Consider the following 24,647-nt stretch of genomic DNA (forward strand, 5'->3'; position numbering starts at 1 on the left):
CAGTCTGCATGGTCAATACAGCAGATGCAACAAGATGTTGATTACAATGCTGCTTTCCATTTTGCTTAATAGAAATCCACAAGCATACTATAATTACACCATTTGTTTCGTTTTTCTTATCTAACAAGTTGTGGCAAAAATAAATCATGTTAGCCGCTAATGCTAATCGCTAGCTAGCTAGCAAATAAAAGTACTAAGTCAGACATAGCTCGCTAATACAGCTAAGCTACATGAAGAGAAAATATTTAAATGTAGCCAAAGATTACAGAGTCCCCTTGGAAACACTGGCTATCACTTTGTTTCCTACTCTGACACAACTCCTCCCTGGCTTTTTAATTGATCCATGTCAAACACTGTATTCAAAGAGCCCACTATAATATTCTAACTACAGAATTTGAATTACATTTACATTTTCAAACAGTTCACCCAAGTGTTTAACTAAATTCCAAGTATTCGGTTAAAAATAAGACCCCGATTGTTTTGCCCATATCATGCAGCCCTATGTGCCAGTGGAAGTGATCTCAAATCAGTGCAGGAAATGCATACATTGATGAAAATGCTGAAAATTATTCCTGTTTGATTGAACAGTATAAAAAAATCTAAATGGAGAACGCCGATTGAAATCCCTCAGAATGTATTTGTTGCCACCATAGGGTAATGCACTACTAAATTTAGAACTTTTATTATAAAAACAAAATACCATCAATTATATGGTGATACGAAAATCTGGCCATATCATCCATCCCAAAGGGCACTATACGGTTAACATCCCCTAGATCCGTTTGTAGGCCCGTGGAATCAAGTTCCAATTTCCAAACTGTTGAGAGTTAGAATAGTAGAATACACTAGGTGCAATTTCAACATTTGGTTGTGCATCAGCAATTGTTCTGTTATGTCAATCACTGAAAGTCACTCAATTACCCCATGTCAGCTAACATTTTTTAGATTGGTAAAATGCCAGCTATTTAAACTTGTAGTAATCATGGTTGAATTATTGACCGGGGGGCCCTATTGATTTTGTCACTCACTCAGATACCATATTAAAAACAGCTAAAATGTCTCTCCACACTATGGCAACGCGTAGAATTGCAGAAAATTGGCTGTAAAACCGCACATTTTTCTTTCCACCCCATGGAAAAATAAGTAGAATTACGTGAAATCTTCACTCCACAGGAAAATGTGTAGAATTTAGCGATGGGGGGGGGGTCGATAATTACATATTTGGGATATTATTTCACGTTATAAAATATATCGTTTTGACAATATCACAATAATATTTTTGCGCTAGATGGCTGTATCTGCACCAAAATGCCAGTATGCGTCACGCCCTGACCTGTTTTTCGTCTTCATTAAAAAGTATGTATTCTAATCACGCTGAGCTTTGGTCTCCTCCGTACAACGAACGTGACAGTATGTTTCCTTCATAGCGTATTCTCCATCTCTTTAAATAGAGAGGCAATTTGTTTTCAGCACTTTTATTTCCATGACTGATCAAAACAATTTTATCATGGCTCCCTCTGCAGCAGAGACACTGTATGGTAAGCAATATGTTTGGACCATGAAATGATCGTGCGAATCGCAATACATATTGTATCGGCACCTATAATATCAACTTGTGATAATATCATCGTGCGATCTCGTGAGGTCTCTGGCAATTCCCAGCCTTAGTAGAATTGCAACAAACTTTCTTTAAACTGCAACATTTTCTCTATGCCCAATGACAAAATGTGTATAATTGAAGGAAATTATAACTCCTCTCCGCTGTCAAGAGGAGGGCCGCTAAACTGTTTTGTTCGCAAGGTGGGGTTGAGGGGGGTGTATGGATATGGGTACGCAGACCCGTGAGCCACTGCAGACCTGTGAGCCACTGCGGGCCCTCGTGATGAGTTTGGATTTTTGTTGCCCCCACCCCCATCAAAGTTGCCCATCCCTGCCCTAGATATTACTGTATGGCCATCTGACAATTCTAACAGCCTGAAGGAACTTCTGCCTGATCATTCCAGGAGGGCTACCAATGAGTTGTGATTATTAGGCGTACATGCCACATGCTAGCAGACAGTGTCACAGAAGATTAACCTTGGTTGACCTACTTTTACAGTTTAGTACACATCCCTCACAATGTTGTGAATAAGGGGAACATGTTAGTACAAATGGGTTTAAATTAACTTCCTCTGTTATTGATACATTATAAGAGTCCTCTAGCTAGCTATGTGTTTGTCAATGGCTAGCCTATAAAAGTATATTGACAGAGCACACATCTGTTCGCACAGTAGGACCTGCATCATTTCCATTTTCCCCTAGACTCACTAAGTCAGAACCAAAGTCGCAGGCAACTTATCTTTCAGGGCGTAAAAAAAAGTGATAATCTGACTAGTTAAGACCTATTAAATATGTATTTTACTTAATAAAAACATGAAATATTTGCTGCACTGAATGTTGTGTCACATGAACGTGTCACTACGCTAAACCTCCTCCAGTGTACAGACATCACAGGAAGCTGCTGAGGGGTGCATGGCTCATAATAGTGGCCGGAATGGAGTGAATGGAATCAAATGCATAGAAACTGTGCGTTTGACGTATTTGATACCATTCCACTCAATTGCTCCAGCCATTACCACGAGCCCATCCTCCCCAATTAAGGTGCCACCAACCTCCTGTGGCAGACATGCTATAAACAACCTTCACTGTCCTGTCTTCAAGTCCTGGCTGGACAATATTTTCAAGGAAATATATGAACACAGCTTGAACCTGTATTGAAAATGACCCTGCAAGTGCAATATTAAGAGATAAATAGGGCCTACTACAGCAGGTTTGTATCAAAAAGTATTGAGGTAATGCCATCCCCAATCAATTTGGAGGGCATTCTAGTGCTCATAGGTGACAGATGGTAGTGGCATGCCTGTCTGCTGCGTTTGTGGTTAACTTGGACATGGGTAAATGAGCAAAAGCAACATGAGCTGCTACAATCCCACTCTCTGGGTAGCTACTCTCATAACCTCAGTGTGAACTCATTTTTCACATGAACACTGCTGAAGCTCCTTTGTCCAGATTTTTCACACACACACACTCACTGATTCATCACTGCTTGCAGTGATTTATCATATAGTCTGCATAAATGCAAGGCTAAACAGACAAATACAATGACGTTGCTTAAGTCAACAAACAAATAAGGCTAAATCAAACAAAGGCAGAAGTGTTGCCATGCTGACCTAAAAATAGACAGTGGTATAGCCTAGGACTTGCAAATAACAATGGCTTCAATGTAAAACCTAGTTGACACAACTCAACTGAAAGCGAGTTGGAAATGGAAGCGCTATCGCATGTCTTGGCAAGGGCATTTCTCTGTCAGTGAGTTCTACTAGTGTGGTGCGAGCACTGACTCAGACGCTGGCCTATTTTAATCTCTGGCACACAGATAGCATTGGGATCAAAGAAAATGCCGTCACAAGGCTTCTCTACAGAGCTTTGCTCTAAGGTCACAGAAATAGGGTCATCCTGGGACGTCCTCCTATGTGGAGGTGTGAAATGTCTGCATTCCTTGAGGGCCGAGTGGAGCGAATGCACATCGGAGTTTGACCTAGTTTTCTCAGACACATTCAGTATTGTGCAGCCTACCTCAGACATTCTATGCAAGCTCACGCAGCAATGATGTGCATTCCACACCAATAACCTAGCCTAAATAAGGTTTCATCTATCAACATAACTTAGCATGCAGTCCACATGCTAGTTTCACAGGAATTAAATCGTAGCACCAGTGTTCACAAAGGAACACATCCCCCCCCCTAAGAAATTACACATTTTAGAAAATGAAGGTGATTTGTTAAATGATTAGAAAGCGGAGTGTGACGGCTCACCTTAACCAAAGCGAACATTAAAACTGCAAGATAATCATTGCCAAGGCACTAAACCTCGCTGAATGAGCTTAAAACCTATGCAAGTGGATTCTGGACCTGTATAGACTTAGTCACAGACTGGTCAGTATTATGTTGTTTTTCCATTTTACAGGTCCCATCTCTCCACCAGATTATTTTCCTGGATCAGCTGTCATGCCAACATTCATCTGATACTGCTGGACTCCCCAGACCATAGGTAGCCTAGTTTTCACACAAAGCAACCTCTGGAAATATGATCAAAAACCGATCCCCAATTTATAACTTCTAAACAGCCAAATACAAATCCCCATGTTGAACCCAATACGGCATGTAAACACGTTCTGTAAGCCGCCAGTCAACTGTGTAACGACGGCGCTGTATCCTGAATAGGTACGCAAAGGTAGAAATATGTAATGTCCTCTTTCGGATGTTTGGGTATTATTCTACACACTGGTAATTATTTTAATGAGCTTCGCCCCCAAACAAGACCAAATTTTGGTTTGTCCAGACCAGACCAAATCTGTACCAATCACAGACGTCTATGCTTCACAAGTTTGGACATCACAGTACAGCACAGTAGAGCATAGTCTACTAGAGTACAGCACAGCAAAGTAGAGTTCAGTACAGTACAGAAAAGTAAAGTATAGTTCCTTACAATAAATAAAAGTAGAGTTCAGTACAACACAGCAGAGTAGGTACAGGTCAGTAAAGTAAAGAAAAGTACAGTACAGTTCACTACAGTACAGGATAGTAAAGTATAGTACATTACACTGTACTCTACTGGACTGTACTGTAGTCACAATATCATACATTTTACTTCAATACCGATACCAGGTTTAGTTTCACAATACTTGATACCATATCGATTCTCAATACAAAAAAGATACCACGGCAAAAAAAAGAAGGCATATGTCTCTTGCTCTGTTCAACCGTTGGGCAACTTTTGAGTTCAATAACATTACATTTGAAATGTTTTATGTATGCATTAACCTGTTACTCCTACCCCCTACTTTTTCGAACATTCTGTTAAAAATCGCGCAACATTTCAGCGCCCTGCTGCTCATGCCAGGAATATAGTATATGCATATGATTAGTATGTGTGGATAGAAAACACTCACGACGTTTATAAAACTGGTTAAATCACGGCTGTGACTATAACAGAACGTGCGTTTCATCGAAAAGCTCAGGAAAATCTAATCACTGAAAATTGGAAAATATATCAATGCGCCACTTGCATGACTTGTCTATGGGAAAGCAAATTACCTGGAGCCGAGATTGCAATTCCTACAGCTTCCACACGATGTCAACAGTCTTGTCATTTGCCTAGGCTTTGTTTCTTGGTCAAACGAAGAAGATACAGCCGATTTCTTCAGGTCTCGGACCGGATATTTTGATTGAGATTTACCCGGACATTATTTCCAGACGTACCCCTATAGAATATACATCGCCTCGTGATCAATTTGATCGCTTATTAACGTTTACTAATATCTAAAGTTGCATTACAAAAGTATTTCGAAGTGTTTTGTGAAAGTTTATCGTCAACTTTTTTTATTAAAAAAATGACGTTACGTTATAAGACGCTATTTTTTTCGTTTATCACACAGTCTTCATGGATCGATATCTAGGCTATATATGGACCGATTTAATCGAAAAAAAGACCCAATAGTGATTAATTAAACATCGCCTCGTGATCAATTTGATCGCTTATTAACGTTTACTAATATCTAAAGTTGCATTACAAAAGTATTTCGAAGTGTTTTGTGAAAGTTTATCGTCAACTTTTTTTATTTTTAAAAATGACGTTACGTTATAAGACGCTATTTTTTTCCGTTTATCACACAGTCTTCATAGATCGATATCTAGGCTATATATGGACCGATTTAATCGAAAAAAAAATACCCAATAGTGATTATGGGACATCTAGGAGTGCCAACAAAGAAGATGGTCAAAGGTAATGAATGTTTTATATTTTATTTGTGCGGTTTGTGTAGCGCCGACTATGCTAATTATTTTGTTTACGTCCCCTGCGGGTCTTTTGGGGTGTTACATGCTATCAGATAATAGCTTCTCATGCTTTCGCCGAAAAGCATTTTAAAAATCTGACTTGTTGCCTGGATTCACAACGAGTGTAGCTTTAATTCAATACCCTGCATGTGTATTTAATGAACGTTTGAGTTTTAACTAGTACTATTAGCATTTAGCGTAGCGCATTTGCATTTCCAGATGTCTAGATGGGACGCCTGCGTGTCAGGTAGGAGCAAGAGGTTAATGAATCAAATTATACAATCATACAATCAATGACTCTAACTACATGAATGGTAAATCTCTATTGACAAACTGGGTAAATCAAGAAGTAACCTAGGCCTATTCATAATACAGGTTAATGCATATTCAATAGGTGTGTGCATTCATTGAGTTATTGAACTTGCTTTGGATGATTTGATGGGGCTACAGATGTCAAACAATCTGCTTCCCTTTCATTTGGGACTTATAAGATTGTACTGATTAACAACATTAGCATAGAAGTAGCTAATTTTATAAAAGTGTGCGCTGTCTCTATAAGCAGTAATGACGTCATTCACCAGTCAAGAGGGGGGGGCAAGCCACAGTTCGCTGAAACAATAGATAATCCTTGGGAGATACGTGAGAGAGAGACCAATTAAGTGAATTCAGCAAGTTTTGGTGGCAACCAGCTTTGAAATCAGCATAATTTGCGTTACGGTTTGCAAATCTTGCATTGCAAAGCGTTCTAGCCTGAATGAACATTGTTTTGCGAACAGTAATTAACAATTTAAACATTTCTACATGCCGCGTCGCATTATTCAAGTATGTTAATTCTGTGCAGCATGAGTGGGGCGCTAACACGTTTAGCAGAAGTATCGAAAGTAACAAAAATGTTTGTATCGAATAGGGCTGTTACGACAGTGACCATATTACCGTCACACATATTACCGTTATTGAACATTTATGATAAAAAAAACATCCTAAAGATTGATATACTATATACTTAGTTTGACTAGTTTCTACAACCTGTAATATAACTTTTTGAACTTTTCGTCCGACAGGACCTGAACGCGCGTTTGGATTTGTTAACCAAACACCCTAACAAAAGAAGCTATTTGGACATAATTGATGGATTTTATGGAACAAATCAAACATTTATTGTCGAACTGGGATTCCTGGGAGTGCATTCTGATGAAGATCATCAAAGGTAAGTGAATATTTACAATGCTACTTCTGACTAATGTTGACTGCGCAACATGGCGGATATTTATTTTGGCTGTTTTGGGTTCTGAGCGCCGTACTCAGATTGTGCTTTTTCCGTAAAGTTTTTTTCCGTAAAGTTTTTTTTAAATCTGACACAGCAGTTGCATTAAGGAGAAGTTTATTTTCATCAACATTTATAATGAGTATTTCTGTAAATTCATGTGGCTCTCTGCAAAATCACTGCATGTATTGGAACTACTGAACATAACACACCAATGTAAAATGAGATTATTGGATATAAATATGAACTTTACCGAACAAAACATACATGTATTATGTAACATGAAGTCCTATGAGTGTCATCTGAAGAAGATCATCAAAGGTTAGTGATTCATTTTATCTCCATTTGTGCTTTTTGTGACTCCTCTCTTTGGCTGGAAAATGGCTGGGTTTTTCTGTGACTTGGTGGAGACCTAACAAAATCGTTTGTGGAGCTTTTGCTGTAAAGCATTTTTGAAATCAGACACAGTGGCTGGATTAACGAGAATTGTATCTTTAAAATGGTGGCTAATACTTGTGTGTTTGAGAAATGTGATTGATGAGATTTCAGTTGATTTGTATTTGGCGCACTGCAATTTCATTGGCTGTTGGCGAGGGGTTCCGCGTTCCCAGAAAGGTTAAAAAGAGGTTCCCATCAGCTTTCTATAGGCTAGACCTACTATATTTATCAACTTTCCTAATATTAAGCACATTGCTTCGCTTTACAACAGGAGTATAGCCCACCTGGCTGGCATGTTAATTAACTGCAGGAAAAGCGTCCTCCATTCGCTATTTTTCCATGCCCATGTTCTGAGACAGGAGCAAGATTATGGTTCATTCTAAATCAAAACTAATTTTAAACATATTATTTAGTATATGTAAAGACAACATCAAATTAAGAATAGTCTGATGGGTCATAATATTCGCCCCATCCCACAATTCGCCCCATCCCCATATTCGCCCCATCCCACAACTGTCCCAGAGTATGTTTGGAAAATGTATTTATCGCATAGAAGGACAAGTCGACCAATAAAATAGGTCAACTATGTACAAACAAAATTGTAATCAGTAAAAACACTAACTAATTGGTAGGTCTACCTTTATTTATTACTTCTTTGAACTTCCCTAATCCTCCCTTCTCATGAGGGAGAGAAATGGCAATATTTCTTAAACTTGCAGAAGGCAAATTCCTGCTAAACTAAATATAAATGTTGATATTGGATGGCAGGTGCCTTTAATTCAACATTGTGTTTTGATGCATTTCTAATACCTTAAGACTTTCTGTATTAGACGTTTTTTAAAGACAATTTTTCCATCTGTGTGACCAGAAATAAAAGCCTTTGCTTATTCCTTATTTTTAGTATGGAAATCGGTTGAACAATGTATCTATGCCTTAATATGCCAAAAATATTGAGACTCTTACCTTTCATTTGTAGCCAAATTTGATATGTTCCTATAAACTTCACATGTTGCTCATGGGTCATTTTACATGGAAATTACGTTATTCACTCCAACGTGCCATGCAAATGTTATTTTCATCTTCTCCTCACTAATCACTTTATCTTAGCGCTCTGCAAAGTTTAATGAATACACACTTCCTGTTACATCAGGAAACAGTGGTTATTATCCATACAAATGTTCATACATGTGTAGCCTACAGGCTACTTCCTCATAAATGCATACTGATAAATGGATACTAATAAATGGAGCCTGTAGCACTTCGTTCACAGCAAATATAGGACTGGGGAGTGAATCAACAGGCCTAACAAACTATAATAAACCCAATCACAAAATTCTCCCTTTTGATCCAGAGCTTATTCATCAACTACAGCGATTCATCTTGCTTCCAATTGTAAAGTCAACAATTGTAGACCAACATTATACTGCCCTACCAAGCAAAAAGGCAGTAAGTGCTCATTTGGTCGAAACTGAGTTCATTAATCATGTGGACGTATTCTGTCTCTATTGTATTGTGGTTTTGGAGAAAATGGGGGTCATGTTAGCAGTAACTGCATAAAGTTACTGTGAAACCAAGGTAAATAAAAGCCATTTTTCTCAGTTCCATGCTATGAGCAGTTACTGCCTTTTTTCTTGGTAGGGCAGTATACTAGTATAAATCCCAAAGTCAGGAGCACATTCAAGGTCCATTTAGTAAAGGCAAAGAAGTCGTCACTACCACAACATACAAATAGCCAGTGTAGACCTGTGAGATTTTTTATTCAATCTATAATGTTCTCAAAATAGAGAATATTCTTCATTCAATGCTACCAAGCTATTAGGCTTATCACAAGACTGTTCTGCAGAGGATCCCTGCCACTTCAGTGCAGAGAGGTCTGAGGTCTGAAACCTGTTCTGCCTGAGTGAGTTATGCAAGTCACCGAGGCTCTACACTGACCTTTTTTTCAAGGAGCACATGTGCACCCTTGTTGAAAAAATGTATAGTGCCTTCAAAAAGAGCTTTCCACACCTGGAATGTGCCCATTATATAACATTTGCCCATTATATTTAAAAAAATATTCAAACTCTGTCAAATTGGTTGTTGATCATTCCTAGACAACCATTTTCAGGTCTTGCCATAAGATTTTCCAGTAGATTTAAGTCACAACTGTAAGTCGGCCACTCAGGAAAAATCACTGTCTTCTTGGTAAGCAACTCCAGTGTAGATTTAGTCTTGTGTTTTAGGTTATTGTCCTGCTGAAAGGTGAATTAATCTCCCAGTGTCTGGTGAAAAGCAGACAACAAGCATTCTGCCTATGCTTAGCTCCATTCCATTTATTTTTATACTGAAACAATCCTAAACAATTACAAGCATACCCATAACATGATGCAGTCACCACTATTCAGGGCTTGACATTCACTTTTTTAGTTAGTCAGATTTGTACTTGACCGAAAGCTCCAGACACTTGCCCCAACAACAACAAAAAAGTCTGTAACTCCATGGGCCAAAAAGGTGACTGAAAATAATGTTGTATGATGGTCAGGAACCACTTCACAAGGCTGCTGGTCTCTGATCCCATGTATTATATCTCCCACCGTTGTGGCCTTGAGCAAGGCACTTAACCCCCAACAAAGTAAAATACTGCACTGATGGGCTACTGTACAAAATATCTGGAGAGCTAGTGGGTATGCAGGCTTCTTATCGAACCCCACTCAAACACACCAGAGTCAGCTTATCAAAGTCCTGTTGAGCAGCTGATTTTTTTCTACAATGTGCTTATGTTCAAGCAGGGCTAGAGCAAAAGCCTGCACACCCAGTAGCTCTCCGAATCTATTTCACATGACTGGGCAAAGGCACAGCCATTGGTTGGACCTGGGAGGGGCATAGGCCCACCCTCTTGGAAGCCAGGCCCACCCACTGGGGAGCTAGGCCCAACCAATCAGAATGAGTTATCCCCACAAAAAAAGGTTTATTAAAGACAGAAATATACCTCAGCACTCCCTCAGACTATTTTGCAGGTGAAGAAGCCGGATGTGGAGATCCTGGGCTGGTGTGATTATAATTGGTCTGCGGTTGTTTAGCCGGTTGGATGCACTGCCAAATTCCAAAACAACGTTTGAGGCGGCTTATGTACAATTCTCTGGCAACAGCTCTGGTGGACATTCGTACAGTCAGCATGCCAATAGCAAGCTCCCTCAAAACACAATTCCACATGTCTCAAGTTATGTGACAAAATGTGGTATGTGTGAACATTTTAAAGTGACCTTCTATTGTTCCCAGAACAAAGTGCACATGTGTAATGATCATGCTGTTTAATCAGCTTCTTGATATTCTACACCTGTCAAGTGGATGGATTATCTTGGAAAAGATGATATGCTTACCTACAGGGATGTAAACAAATTTGTGCCAAGAAGTTGAGAGAAATTCCTTTTTTTGTGTGTGTCTGGAACATTTCTGGGATTTTTTACTTCAAACATGGGACCAACACTTTACACATTCGGTTGAAACTGTTGTTCACTATGTATGTAAAGGTTAAGATATATTCAGTGTTCAGGGGAGATCTTGACAGCACAGGAGTTACTTGTTAATTAGGTTATACAATTTTTGTTATTTTTATTTTGTCAGAATTACATGGACAGTAAAAAAATAAAGCAGAACTTAAGACAATTTTGAGGGCTTGAGAGGCGGTTTTACAACCGGAGTATGCAGCATTGTTTTCATCAAGTGCGCACCCTGGTTATACACGAGTGCCTGTGGAAAGTTATTCTAGGCCATCGGACATGACAATGACTTTAATCCATGCTAATAACTAAATAGTTAACTAGGGAGATAGCCAATTCAAAACATATTGTGTAGATTGTCTAGTTATCTTGTTAGTCTGTATATAATTATTTAACCTGCTGCGCAAGTCTCTCTCTCGCCCTCTCTCCTCTGGCAACAGCCCACACGTAGCTGATGCACACACCATGACGTTTCCAGAATTTTCATTGCTGACCAAAAAATTCTATAACTGGGCAAATAACTCATTAGCAATTATTATCAACAAATGTGCAAACACAGCGAGACTCGCTTTGATCGCAAAAACGCATCTCGCGACTGCATGATTGAAAGACCACTCATGCCTGTCAATGCATGCCTACAATAATTACACTCCAATACACTCTGCAGAGATTGGGAGGACAGTGAGCTAAACATTGCATCCAGATGACACTTCAATCCAATTATGATCCAATTATGATCAGAGTAGCCTAATTGTTTGATATTGTGATTTTTGCTAGAATTTTTATTACTTGTCTATTCGGACAACTTAAATCTATAATGGGCTTCCGAGTGGCACAGCGGTCTAAGGCACAGCATCTCAGTGCTAGAGGCGTCACTACAGACCCCGGTTCGATTCCAGGCTGTATTATAACCGGCCATATTACCTCCCTTATCTCACCTCATTTGCTCACATCGTATATAGACTTGTTTCTACTGCAATATTGACTGTATGTTTTGTTTTACTCCATGTGTATGTAACGGATGTGAAACTGTCATGTTTGTCATTTATTATCATGTCTTGTCCCTGTGCTCCCCATGCTATTCGTTTCCCTCTGCTGGTCTTATTTGGTTCTTTCCCTCCTATCCCTCTCTCTCCCCCTCCCTCTCTCACTCTCTCGCTCTCTCTTCTCTCTGTCGTTCCGTTCCTGCTCCCAGCTGTTCCTATTCCCCTAATCATCATTTAGTCTTCCCACACCTGTTCCCGATCCTTTCCCCTGATTAGATTCCCTATTTATTCCTTTGTGATCCGTTCCTGTTCCGTCGGTTCCTTGTTTTGTATTCCATGCTGTAATTGCGTTTCGCCCTGTCCTGTCGTGTTTTTGCCGTGATTGTGTATCACCCTGTCCTGTCGTGTTTTGTGCCTTCTTCAGACGCTGCGTGTGAGCAGGTGTCTCAGTTGACTACGGCCTGCGCCTACCCGAAGCGACCTGCAGTCTGCTTCTGCTCCTGGTCTTGCTGGGTCTCAGTCTGTTCCCTGCCATCGCATCTCTCCTGTTCTTGTCCCTGCCCTTGCTGTGTCTCAGTCTGTCCCTAGTTCTCATTTTTTTTTTAGAGTAGTACCCTAGTTTCCCTTTTTATCGTTTTTCGTTACGGTCCTGAGGAGAGGAGTTGGGTTCTTTCTCGGGACGTGCTGGACCGTTTGATCTATGATTTCCTCCGTTGCTGCCAGTGTTCCTCCTCGAGAGCGCCAGGAGGCGCTCGGTGAGTGGGGGTACTGTCATGTTTGTCATTTATTATCATGTCTTGTCCCTGTGCTCCCCATGCTATTCGTTTCCCTCTGCTGGTCTTATTTGGTTCTTTCCTCCTATCCCTCTCTCTCCCCTCCCTCTCTCACTCTCTCGCTCTCTCTTCTCTCTGTCGTTCCGTTCCTGCTCCCAGCTGTTCCTATTCCCCTAATCATCATTTAGTCTTCCCACACCTGTTCCCGATCCTTTCCCCTGATTAGATTCCCTATTTATTCCTTTGTGATCCGTTCCTGTTCCGTCGGTTCCTTGTTTTGTATTCCATGCTGTAATTGCGTTTCGCCCTGTCCTGTCGTGTTTTTGCCGTGATTGTGTATCACCCTGTCCTGTCGTGTTTTGTGCCTTCTTCAGACGCTGCGTGTGAGCAGGTGTCTCAGTTGACTACGGCCTGCGCCTACCCGGAGCGACCTGCAGTCTGTGGCCGCTTCTCCAGTTGTTTTCCCCTCTACTATCTAGAGGATTTCAGTTATTCGGTTTTGAGCATTAATAAACTCTGTTTCTGTTAAGTCGCGTTTGGGTCCTCCTTCACCTGCATAACAGAAACAGCTAGCTAGTTAGCGGTGGTGCGCGCAAAATAGCGTTTCGATCGGTGATGTCACTTGCTCTGAGACCTTGAAGTAGTAGTTCCCCTTGCTCTGCAAGGGCCGTGGCTTTTGTGGAGCGATGGGTAACGATGCTTTGTGGGTGATTGTTGTTGATATGTGCAGAGGGTCCCTGGTTCGAGCCCGGGTATGGGCGAGGGGACGGTCTAAAGTTATACTGTTACATGTAACTCTGTGTTGTTGTATGTGTCGAACTGCTTTGCTTTATCTTGGCCAGGTCGCAATTGTAAATGAGAACTTGTTCTCAACTTGCCTACCTGGTTAAATAAAGGTGAAATAAATTAAATAAATTTTAAAAAATGTTTGAGGCAAATCTAATACAATACGTTGATTCAGGAAAATAAGTGAATTGCTTTAACAAAATTTAGTTGTTGCAATATTACTTCAGTGCCTTGTTGCAAACAGGATACATTCTTTTCCCTCTGTCAACTAGGTAAGTATTGTGGAATAACTACAATATTGTTGATCCATCCTCAGTGTTCTCCTATCACAGACAAACTGTTTTAAAGTCACCATTGGCCTCGTGGTGAAATCCCTGAGCGGTTTCCTTCCTCTTTGGCAACTGAGTTAGGAAGGATACCTGTATCTTTATAGTGCTTGCGTGTATTGATACACCCTCCAAAGTGTAATGAATAACTTCAACATGCTCAAAGGGATGACTGTCTGCTTTTTATATTTCTACCCTTTAACCAACAGGTGCCCTTCTTTGCGAGGCATTGGAAAACTTCCCTGGTCCTTGTTGTTGAATATGTGTTTGAAATTCACTGCTCAACTGAGGGACCTTACAGATAATTGTATGTGTTGTGTACAGAAATGAGGTTGTCATTCAAAAATCATGTTAAACATCATTATTGCACACAGAGTGAGTCCATGCACCTTATTTGACTTCTTATTTTTATGCCTGAACTTATTTAGGCTTGCCATAACAAAAGGGGTTGAATATAGCTCTTAATTTTTAATTAATCTATAAAAATGTAGAAAAACATAATTCCACTTTCAAATTATGGGGTATTGTGTGTAGGCCAGTGACAAAAAAAATCTACATTTAATACATTTGAAATTCAGGCTGTAACACAATAACATTTGGGAAAAGTCAAGTGGTGTGAATACTTTCTGAGGGTACACACAAAGAAATGTAGGTATTATTTGGGATAAAGCTAAAATGCTTCATTTTTATAGACGCACTGGTGCTCCTAAATTAAAATGTCAGGTCCCACTGCAGAATACTTAGGCGCATATGCAAGTAAAATGGTTCCACTCTACCCTGGTGACCTTACAGCACTCTCTATCTTCACTGTGCCTACTATCCACTCACGACAGTACATCAGAGCCATTGCGGAGCAGGACTGCCTGCTGCCTTGAGTGCTTTTCCTCCCCCAGTAACTAGGCTATACTACAATAATGATTGTCACATTATGCTCACAGAGCTGAGAATTAGAGACATCCAATAAAAATAATACATTAATTACACAGCATTTAGCCAAAAACACAATAGATAAACTAATATGTAGGACCCTACTTACCACAGTAGTAAGTCTGTTTTCACAACAAATATGTTTTGAAAGTGTACAGTCCACCAGTCTCAGCACCTGCAAGACAATCAGGAGGGTTAAAACTAAGCCGTTTTTTGGAAACTGATACTGCAGCACTATAAAATGCCTTTTTTGTATGTGAAAGGGTTAGGTCTGTCCCAGGTCTGTCTGGCGTACACTTGCCGATCTTCACTATATTTACAGTAGAGTATCGTTAGACCTGTTTAGCAAGCAGCATGCTTGATGCATTCATTACAGGCCCAAGATTGTTTACTTACAATGGTAACAACGCAATAACATAGATGGTAACGAGTTCCCCTTTAATCAAAGCTTTAAAAAGATCATCCCAACATAACATTCAGCCCATCCCTTTGTAATTTAGCCCATATTCAATCCACCTCTCATTGATGCCCCTAAAGTAAGAGACAACAACGGCAGCAGTAAGCAAATGTCATTGTGTCGTCTAACTTGGTCGATAGTAATCTACACATACGCCTAGCAGCAACATTGTCATAAAAAAATGCATTATTTTGGGTATGAACACACACACACACTTCCCCTTGACTGTACTTATATCAACGTACATCTGACTTCAGGTTGACATTTAGAAACCACTGAAGAGTAGTAAACAATCCTTTTCCCCTGTAGTGTGAAAGCATGAGAGGTATGTAGCCTAAAGCTTTCTGTTCAATGCTACATAATACATAATAAGACCTAAGACAAAGTTCGAGAAAGCACTTCTGATATTGTAAGACCAGAGTTTTTTCTGGATCAAAATGGGGCTTAGGTGGTGGGTGTGGCAGGGGCTTTGTTGCGCCCTGTTGGCGCAGCTGAATTTCTGAGAAAAATGTTGAGCCCCCACATCTTGGCGGAAATTGTTACATTTTAAGCTCATTTGCTGCAATTCTAGGCATTTCTCCATGTTGCCGTTTTAAACCTAATTCTATGCATTTTGCCATGAATGATGCAAGGTCATTTTCTCCATCATTATGAGAATTAATACTGCTAGATTCATTTTTTAATTATTATTATCCCTTCCTCCCTTTATTTTGGTGAATGATAGTTTTCAAAGATTTATAAAAATATATATATAGGCCCATTATCTTTTATTCATACCATATATCTGGTTTTAGTTTATATATTTTTTATCCCATCCAGAAAATTATTTTTTATTTTTATTGAAAAAGTCCACTGTTTGGACATCCTCAGGCATCCTGAGGATTTCAACTAGAGGTCGACCGATTAATCGGAATGGCAGATTAATTAAGGTCGATTTCAAGGTTTCATAACAATCAGAAATCTGTATTTTTGGGCGCTGATTTTCCGAAAACATTTATATATATATATATTTTTTAAACCTTTATTTAACTATGCAAGTCAGTTAAGAACACATTCTTATTTTCAATGATGGCATAGGAACGGTGGGTTAACTGCCTTGTTCAGGGGCAGAATGACAGATTTTCACCTTGTCAGCTTGGGGATCTAAAATTGCAACCTTACAGTTAACTAGTCCAACGCAATAACGACCTGCCTCTCTCTCGTTGCACTCCACAAGGAGACTGCCGATTACGCGAATGCAGTAAGCCAAGGTAAGTTGCTAGCTAGCATTAAACTTATCTTATAAAAAACAATCAATCATAATCACTAGTTAACTACACATGGTTGATGATATTACTAGATATTATCTAGCGTGTCCTGCGTTGCATATAATCTGACTGAGCATACAAGCATACAAGTATCTGACTGAGTGGTGGTAGGCCGAAGCAGGCACGTAAACATTCATTCAAACGTTGTGTGTCAAGCATTGCACTGTTTATGACTTCAAGCCTATCAACTCCCATGGTGAGGCTGGTGTAACCGAAGTGAAATGGCTAGCTAGTTAGTGCGCGCTAACTAGAGGGACTGAAGCTATACTGTTTCACTGGCAATACTAAAGTGCCTATAAGAACATCCAATAGTCAAAGGTTAATGGAATACAAATGGTATAGAGGGAAATAATTCCTATAATAACTACAACCTAAAACTTCTTACCTGGGAATATTGAAGACTCATGTTAAAAGGAACCACCAGCTTTCATATGTTCTCATGTTCTGAACAAGGAACTATAACGTTAGCTTTCTTACATAGCACATATTGCACTTTTACTTTCTTCTCCAACACTTTGTTTTTGCATTATTTAAACCAAATTGAACATGTTTCATTATTTACTTGAGGCTAAATTGATCTTTAGACGTACAGCAAACTAGCGCTATCTAATGCTATCCACAGTAGCAAAAAAGTAATAATTCTATACTTGGAGTCAAATATCGATATATTATTGTCCCATAATAATATTGCGATATGTAACTTTTGATTTTTCCCCAATCACTACTTGATGGCTATGACAAAAACCAATAATAGGATAGCAGCCTATCACTTTCTAAACTAAACTCCTGATAGTGTGGTTCCAATCTAGTAGATTATATATTTTACAAGCAGCACTGCTTTAAAGTGAAAATCCACAAAAAATATATATTTGGTATTTTTTTTAATTAGTTGCATCATCAAGATGATGTAACCGGTGACACTTTCCTTCTTAACCTGTTACTCCTACCCCCTACTTTTTCGAATATTCTGTTAAAAATCGTGCAAAATTTCAGCACCCTGCTTCTCATGCCAGGAATATAGTATATGCATATGATTAGTATGTGTGGATGGAAAACACTCAGACGTTTATAAAACTGGTTAAATCACGGCTGTGACTATAATAGAATGTGCGTTTCATCGAAAAGTGCAGGAAAATCTGATCACTGAAAATTGAAAAATATATCCATGCGCAACTTCGACCGATTGATAAAGGTGAACCACATTAAATGGGGCCGAGGTTGCAATACCTACAGCTTCCACACAATGTCAACAGTCTTGTCATTTGCCTACGATTTGTTTCTTGTTCAAACGAAGAAGAGACAGCCCATTTCTTCAGGTCTCGGACCGGATATTTTGGTTGAGATTTACCCGGACATTATTTCCAGACGTACAGCTATAGAATATACATTGCATCGTGATCAATTTGATCGCTTATTAACGTTTACTAATACATAAAGTTGCATTACAAAAGTATTTCAAAGTGTTTTGTGAAAGTTTATCGTCAACTTTTTTTATTTTAAAAAATGACGATACGTTATAAAACGCAATTTTTTTCGTTGATCACACAGTCTTCATAGATCGATATCTAGGCTATATATGGACCGATTTAATCGGAAAAAAAGACCCAATAGTGTTTATGAGACATCTAGGAGTGCCAACAAAGAAGATGGTCAAAGGTAATGAATGTTTTATATTTTAATTAGTGTTTTGTGTAGCGCCGACTATGCTAATTATTTTGTTTACGTCCCCTGTGGGTCTTTTGGGGTGTTACATGCTATCAGATAATAGCTTCTCATGCTTTCGCCGAAAAGCATTTTAAAAATCTGACTTGTTGCCTGGATTCACAACGAGTGTAGCTTTAATTCAATACCCTGCATGTGTATTTTAATGAACGTTTGAGTTTTAACGAGTGCTATTAGCATTTAGCATAGCGCATTTGCATTTCCAGATGTCTAGATGGGACGCCTGCGTGTCAGGTAGGAGCAAGAGGTTAAAAGTTAAATATCTTGAAAACTTGACTGCTGGCATGCAAAATATCAACAGTGGACTAATGGAATAAATACCAAAAGATAGTGTTTGCGAGGAGTTTCCCTTTAATCTACAGCATTTAGAGGCAGGTTTTTCAAGCAGCACATTTAGCTCACTAATGACCTAAAGTTACAGTGATCATTGTGTGGGTGCAACAAGTCTGCCTTTCGCTATGAGGCACGAGGTTCATCACCAATAGCCCCCTTCATTCCTCGCTCATAATAAAACAACCTGCAACAGCTTTGATAGTACAAGCAGGCATTTATGAAAATGTTTGTTAACGCAAAGAGTCAACATTAGAGATTTACCTCAGACATCAGCTAGTTTATAGAGGGTGCTTACCATGTGCCCGAGTGTCATTCAGATAACTGACAGTAATCCCTCTTCAGTCTGAGGACAAAGAAGAAAAGAGATGCTGATTAATATCAATGAATACACATTAGAAAACAAATGCGATGGATCATTGGCACAGTGGTGGAAAAAGTACCCAATTCATACTTGAGTAAAAGTACAGACACCTTAATAGAAAGTTACTCAAGTAAAAGTGAAAGTCACCCAGTAAACTACTTGAGTAAAAGTCAAAGTATTTAGTATCTAAATATACTTAAGTACCAAAAGGAAAAGTATGAATCATTTCAAATTCTTATATTAAGCAAAGTGGACGGCACCATTTTCTTGTTATTAAAATGTACAGATAGCCAGGGGTACACTCCAACACTCAGACATAATTTACATTTGTGTTTAGTGAGTCTGCCAGATCAGAGAAAGTAGGGATGACCATGGCTGAATTCCAAACACTAAATACACACCCTGTCCCCTCAGCCCTCAAATTAAGTGGACACTTCTTATGACGTCTGACGAGTATACACTTGCAGGGCATGGGATAGCATGTCTACTTATATTAACTATATAATTATGAATATACGGCTACCATTAATTAGCTAACTAAAGTTAGCCTGCCTAGCTACTTCTGAAGAAGGAAAATGTTTTATTTCTACAATTTCCAAAAGCTAACCAAACAAAAACATAATTACTTTTATAAGACGTGTTTGTGCATTAGTAGCACAATTTCTAACTTATTTACATTCGTTTTTTACTTACACTTGTATATTGACTCCATATTGACATTTAGGTTTTAAGTTTTGGCGGACATTTCTTAGCGCATGTACAATCTTCGCAAATTGAATTATGGGGTGTTTCAGGCCCCAAAGTGAACATAATTGTACACTCGTAAACTCCATTAAAAAACAAGGGCTGAGGGACCTACGTTGCAAACTTCCCTTGCTATGCTAATCACTTGGACTGACAACAAATATAATATTGTAATATATTGTAATATATGCCATTTAGCAGACGCTTTTATCCAAAGCGACTTACAGTCATGTGTGCATACATTCTACGTATGGGTGGTCCCGGGGATCGAACCCACTACCCTGGCGTTACAAGCGCCATGCTCTACCAACTGAGCAATATGGCCGCGGAGATTCCCCAAGGGCATAGGGCTGAGGGACGAGGGCTGTCTACTTTGAGTATGAAACGCAGCCCATATGTTCTCTTGATAAGTACGTGAATTGGACCATTTTCCTGTCCTGCTAAGTACTCAACATGTAACGACTACTTTTGGATGTCAGGGAAAATGTACGGAGTAAAAAGTACATTATTTTCTTTAGGAATGTAGTGAGATAAAAGTCAAAGTTGTCACAAATATAAATAGTAAAGTACAGATTCCACAAAAAACTACTTAAGTAAAAATACTGTAAAGTATTACTTAAGTACTTTACACCACTGCATTGGCATCATACGCAGCCTTTAGTGTAAGGCTAGCCTAACCCACAAACAGTGGGACAATCAATTATAATCTTCAAGGCTGCTTCTCCATACTACTTCTGCAGACATCATAGTAAAACATTTGTTTTTCTAAATTACAGCCATCAGATTTGTCTTTAATTATTAAGCCGTAGCAGGATGGTCCTTGATACCCAAATCAGCAAATAGCCTAGCCAAAGTAACACAGCTTCAGATTGAAAGGTGCTAAGAGAGGAGAGCCTCTTGCCCATTTGATGAGAGTCAACACAGTAGCCTATAAACCAGGGATCACTTTTCATTAAAGATTTAAGAGAAGTCGTAAGTCAGCGGTTGTCAAACTTTTTGACCCGCGACCCCCAAAAAACAGTGGTTCGAAGCTTGCGACCCCTGCGCACGTACATGCACGCACAATCGTTGTGCAAATGTAGCCTGTCATTACAGACAAATAAACTAGGGATATCATGTCACTTCTCTGGAGTCCAGAGCAAGCAGAATCATATGGCCTACCTGTATGCTACAGTGGTTGCAGGATCGGAGGGAAAGCATGGTCTGTCTGCACTGCACACTATCACTCTGAAGGGCTGCCTGCCCACATAATGCTTGTTGCCAAGTGGGTAGCCCTTTTCTTCCTCACAAATACAATAATTAAGTCGCCAGAATGTTACATCTTCATCCCATAATATTGAAGGCAGCAATGTTGCAGCTATCTTTAGACGTACAGCCAGTAGCCACCCATACTAGGCCTATCTGACATATGAACATCATCACTGAAATTGGGGCATAGCTTTTTACTGTTCTGGCAAATATGCCTCCGCATTAGATTTTTTTACAAGTATTTTATATGGATAATATAAACGTAGACCTACTCTGTTTTTGTGAGGCAAAACCACAGAATCTTAAGCGAGTCCTTTCAGGTCACTAATCTGATGTGCCCACCTTCGAGCGCCTATGCTGATGACTGGTCATTAGTCAACAGTTTTTAAATTATTTCTTTTACAATTTTGTGCAATACTCTAGGCCAGGGGTAGGCAACTAGATTTAGCCGCTGTACTTGGGGACAGATTTCCTAAATTAGCCCCCAAAATGTTTTTGCTGAATTCCTGTTGATTAACAATTATATTAGAAACCAGATTAAATAGGCAAAGGTATATAACATGCAAATGGCAGGCTACATGTAGACTATTAAAATATGGATGAAAATTATATACTTTTCCTATTCAGTTTCACACTCGCGATGCCCCAAAACAACGACCCCCACTTTGACAACCACTGTTGTAAGCGATGGCCTATATGTGAAAGACCTAAGAGCAAAGGAACTCCTCATCCTTTCCTTCCCCCCTCTGTTATTGCAGCACATATCACATTCCATAGTAGAGTTTCTAAGATGGGGAAAGATAGGCTAGGATTACACTGGGAGTACAGATCCTGGAAATGCTTAGCCAGGCTACTTGGCTCAGCGCTGGAAGAACGAGATCCCACAGACCCAGCATGTCATTAAATGGCAGTTTAACATGTTTGCTAGCTTGCTGTATTCTCAAATGTTTTATTGTAGCCTACATTCTGCAATGAAGGCAATGTACAATATGCGGGAATTATCCAAATTCCCTCATTCTACAACCTAGACCTTTGCTCATCATTCACACTGTTTCTATCGCATTGTTCATTGTACATTCGACAATCATTCGGCTATTTAATGTAAAAACTACATTTAGTAGTACTAACAATGGACATGAACGATTCATTAGGTCCCTGTTAAACTTGTGCAGCACATCTTTAATACACATGGGCCAACAATCTAGTCACCGTAAAAGGATTGGTCAATAACCACCCTCCACTTCCCTCCCAAGTCCCAACTCCTTTTCACAGTCTTCCTTGTGATCAAGGGTGAGATAGAGCTGTTTTCACAGCCCCAGCGAAAACTGCAGTGAACAGTTTAATTAGGCCATCCAAAACCAGAGAATGGTCCATGCCAAATCCCTGATAACTTTAGTTAGATGTAATAGATAGCCGTGCATGGAAAGCGAGTCATTGTGCTCAGGTTTAGGCCTAAATCAAACAAATAAAGGTTATAAGGAGCTTCCTTATTCCATTCCACTAGCACTTCATTAGCCAACCTTATATTAATATTGTGAAAAAGAAAACCCAGTTAATATAGGCCTACTCCTAATTTATAACAGTCCTAAACTCAGTAACACACAAATTGGTTTCACATGTTTTCTCATATAAGATCAGACGTCTCATGAAGTTATGTACACCATCTAAAAGACCAGCCAATGTAAACACAGCCTTTATCCCCAAGCAGGTCACTCTTAGCTTACTGCTACTTAAAAATAGTAAATCTGCCTTTATCCTATTTGGCTGCAAACAAATGTTTTGAACATTGGCCTACATTTTATGTGCTCCCAAAAAAAGCTGCCTCCTCCTCCATTGATCGCTCTGCTTGACCAACACAATCATTCTTCCCAGCGTGTTTAACTATTCCAGTGAAAATCTTTAGAACCCATTAAGGGAAATGTGAGTGGAGTATTCACGTGACAGATGTATTTGGAATGTTACTCTTCCCTTAGCCAACACCCTAGTAATAGGCTTACCCATTTGCACTGTTCAAACCTGTCTCAGTGATTCATGTATTGGCTAAATCCCTGCTTTGTGTGACTCTTCAAACGTAGTGCACTGTAATGTAGGCCTAGTCATGAATCTCAAATGTATGTTATACAAATAGTTTAGGCTAGTTTGGGCAAACGGAGTGAAATATCAGTTGTGTCTCCAATATTTTCTGATACAACCAATTAATAAATTAACTTTCACAAATATCTGGACCACTTATATGGCACCAGGCCAATTCATAACAAATCAAGTTTGGGCGTTTCTTAGTGTAAAAATCATACTTAACATCTGGAAGTATAAATATATATTTTTCACAAAATTGTTTAATTAAAACCTGTAAATAATGTAAAGAAAATGTATTATGCATGTGTAGGTTGTAAACTGTGTCACAAAACATCTTACTTACAGCACAGGAAAGATATGCCTTGGGACAAAAGGCATCCACATGCTTCTCAGCCAAAACAGTTCTTAAGAGTTTGTGCATATATTATGACAAGAATTTTATGCCGTTTTGGTCCATTTTGGACTTCGGTGAGGGTTTTTCGGCTGTTCGGACACAAACATTTTTCTAGGGGCAAACTGATGTCCGGAGCCAAAATCCACGCCCCTTCGCCAAAGATTGGTCAACAGTAGGGATTCTTCAATAAAGTCTGTTGTCATTCAACGAGAGACGACTCATTTTCATGCACATTTTTCATTGCGAAATACTGCACCAAACATCTTAGTTAGATATAAAATTAATAACAGATTTCTTGAGTTATGTTAGATAAATTCTGACTATTTTGAGGAAGTGTATACTGGCGTCTCAAAAATTGATAAACGGCACTTTTTTGCAGCTTTTTCCTCATTTTTCAAGCAAATGTCTTTTAGGGAGTATGTGAGCACACTCGTTCGGTTCGTCTTGCCGACTTTGGCAAGCAGCCAGCCGAACTGAAGCATGCTGATGCCTTTAGAGGCACTACTCTAAAAGTGGTTGGGTGCTTTAGGCTCCGGGGCATTCAGAATGTTGAACTTGACTCTGGGGTCACAATACACACCATGTGACTAATGATGTGACTAATGTCAACAGGGAGAGGAGAGGGGCTGCTGTTTGTATCATTGGGCTCCCCAGAGGAAAAACAAAGAGAAATGGAAAGGTTGATAACAGAGCCTGGCACTGATTTATATTAGCCAGGGAAGAGTTAACTTCACATCTCTCTGTGTGTACACATTAGACCGTTTTGATTTATCCTAACCCCCAACCAGGCTTAATCATTCCTTCCAAGCTGAATCCCCTTCAGATTAGTGTGGAGAGGTCAGCATTATTACTATTAGGCCTAGACTAAGCCTCACTCCCTCAAATATGTCACTTGATTTCCCTCAATGGCTCAATACATTATTTTGGCTAAATAAGGCCAACCAACTGTCAGATAGCCTATTGGTGTAATCTTATGCAATACATTATTTTGGCTAAATAAGGCCAACCAACTGTCAGATAGCCTATTGGTGTAATCTTATGTTCAAGTACTCCTTGCAAGAAGAAACTTAGAAAACTGGTTAGCCTAACTGTAAAACGTAGGGCACAACATTCCAGGTTTCCCACATTGTTTTGGACATTGTAAATGCGT

The 24,647-nt window shown here is 39.4% G+C and overlaps 1 protein-coding gene across 5 annotated transcripts in view; it reads right to left on the reverse strand.

Annotated features, from left to right (window-relative positions):
- LOC124037792 (F-box-like/WD repeat-containing protein TBL1XR1) overlaps positions 1–24,647 on the reverse strand; it is a 54,402-nt gene that overhangs the window by 18,997 nt on the left and 10,758 nt on the right. For all 5 annotated transcript variants that reach the window (XM_046352860.1, XM_046352862.1, XM_046352857.1 and 2 more), the window contains exons 2-3: positions 18,970–19,017; positions 14,965–15,030 (exon numbers count right to left, since the gene is read on the reverse strand). The gene's annotated coding sequence lies outside the window, so the exon portion shown is untranslated. The remainder of the gene's footprint in view (positions 1–14,964; positions 15,031–18,969; positions 19,018–24,647) is intronic.

Source organism: Oncorhynchus gorbuscha, linkage group LG06 (assembly GCF_021184085.1).
Source record: "Oncorhynchus gorbuscha isolate QuinsamMale2020 ecotype Even-year linkage group LG06, OgorEven_v1.0, whole genome shotgun sequence".
NCBI classification, from domain to species: domain Eukaryota; kingdom Metazoa; phylum Chordata; class Actinopteri; order Salmoniformes; family Salmonidae; genus Oncorhynchus; species Oncorhynchus gorbuscha.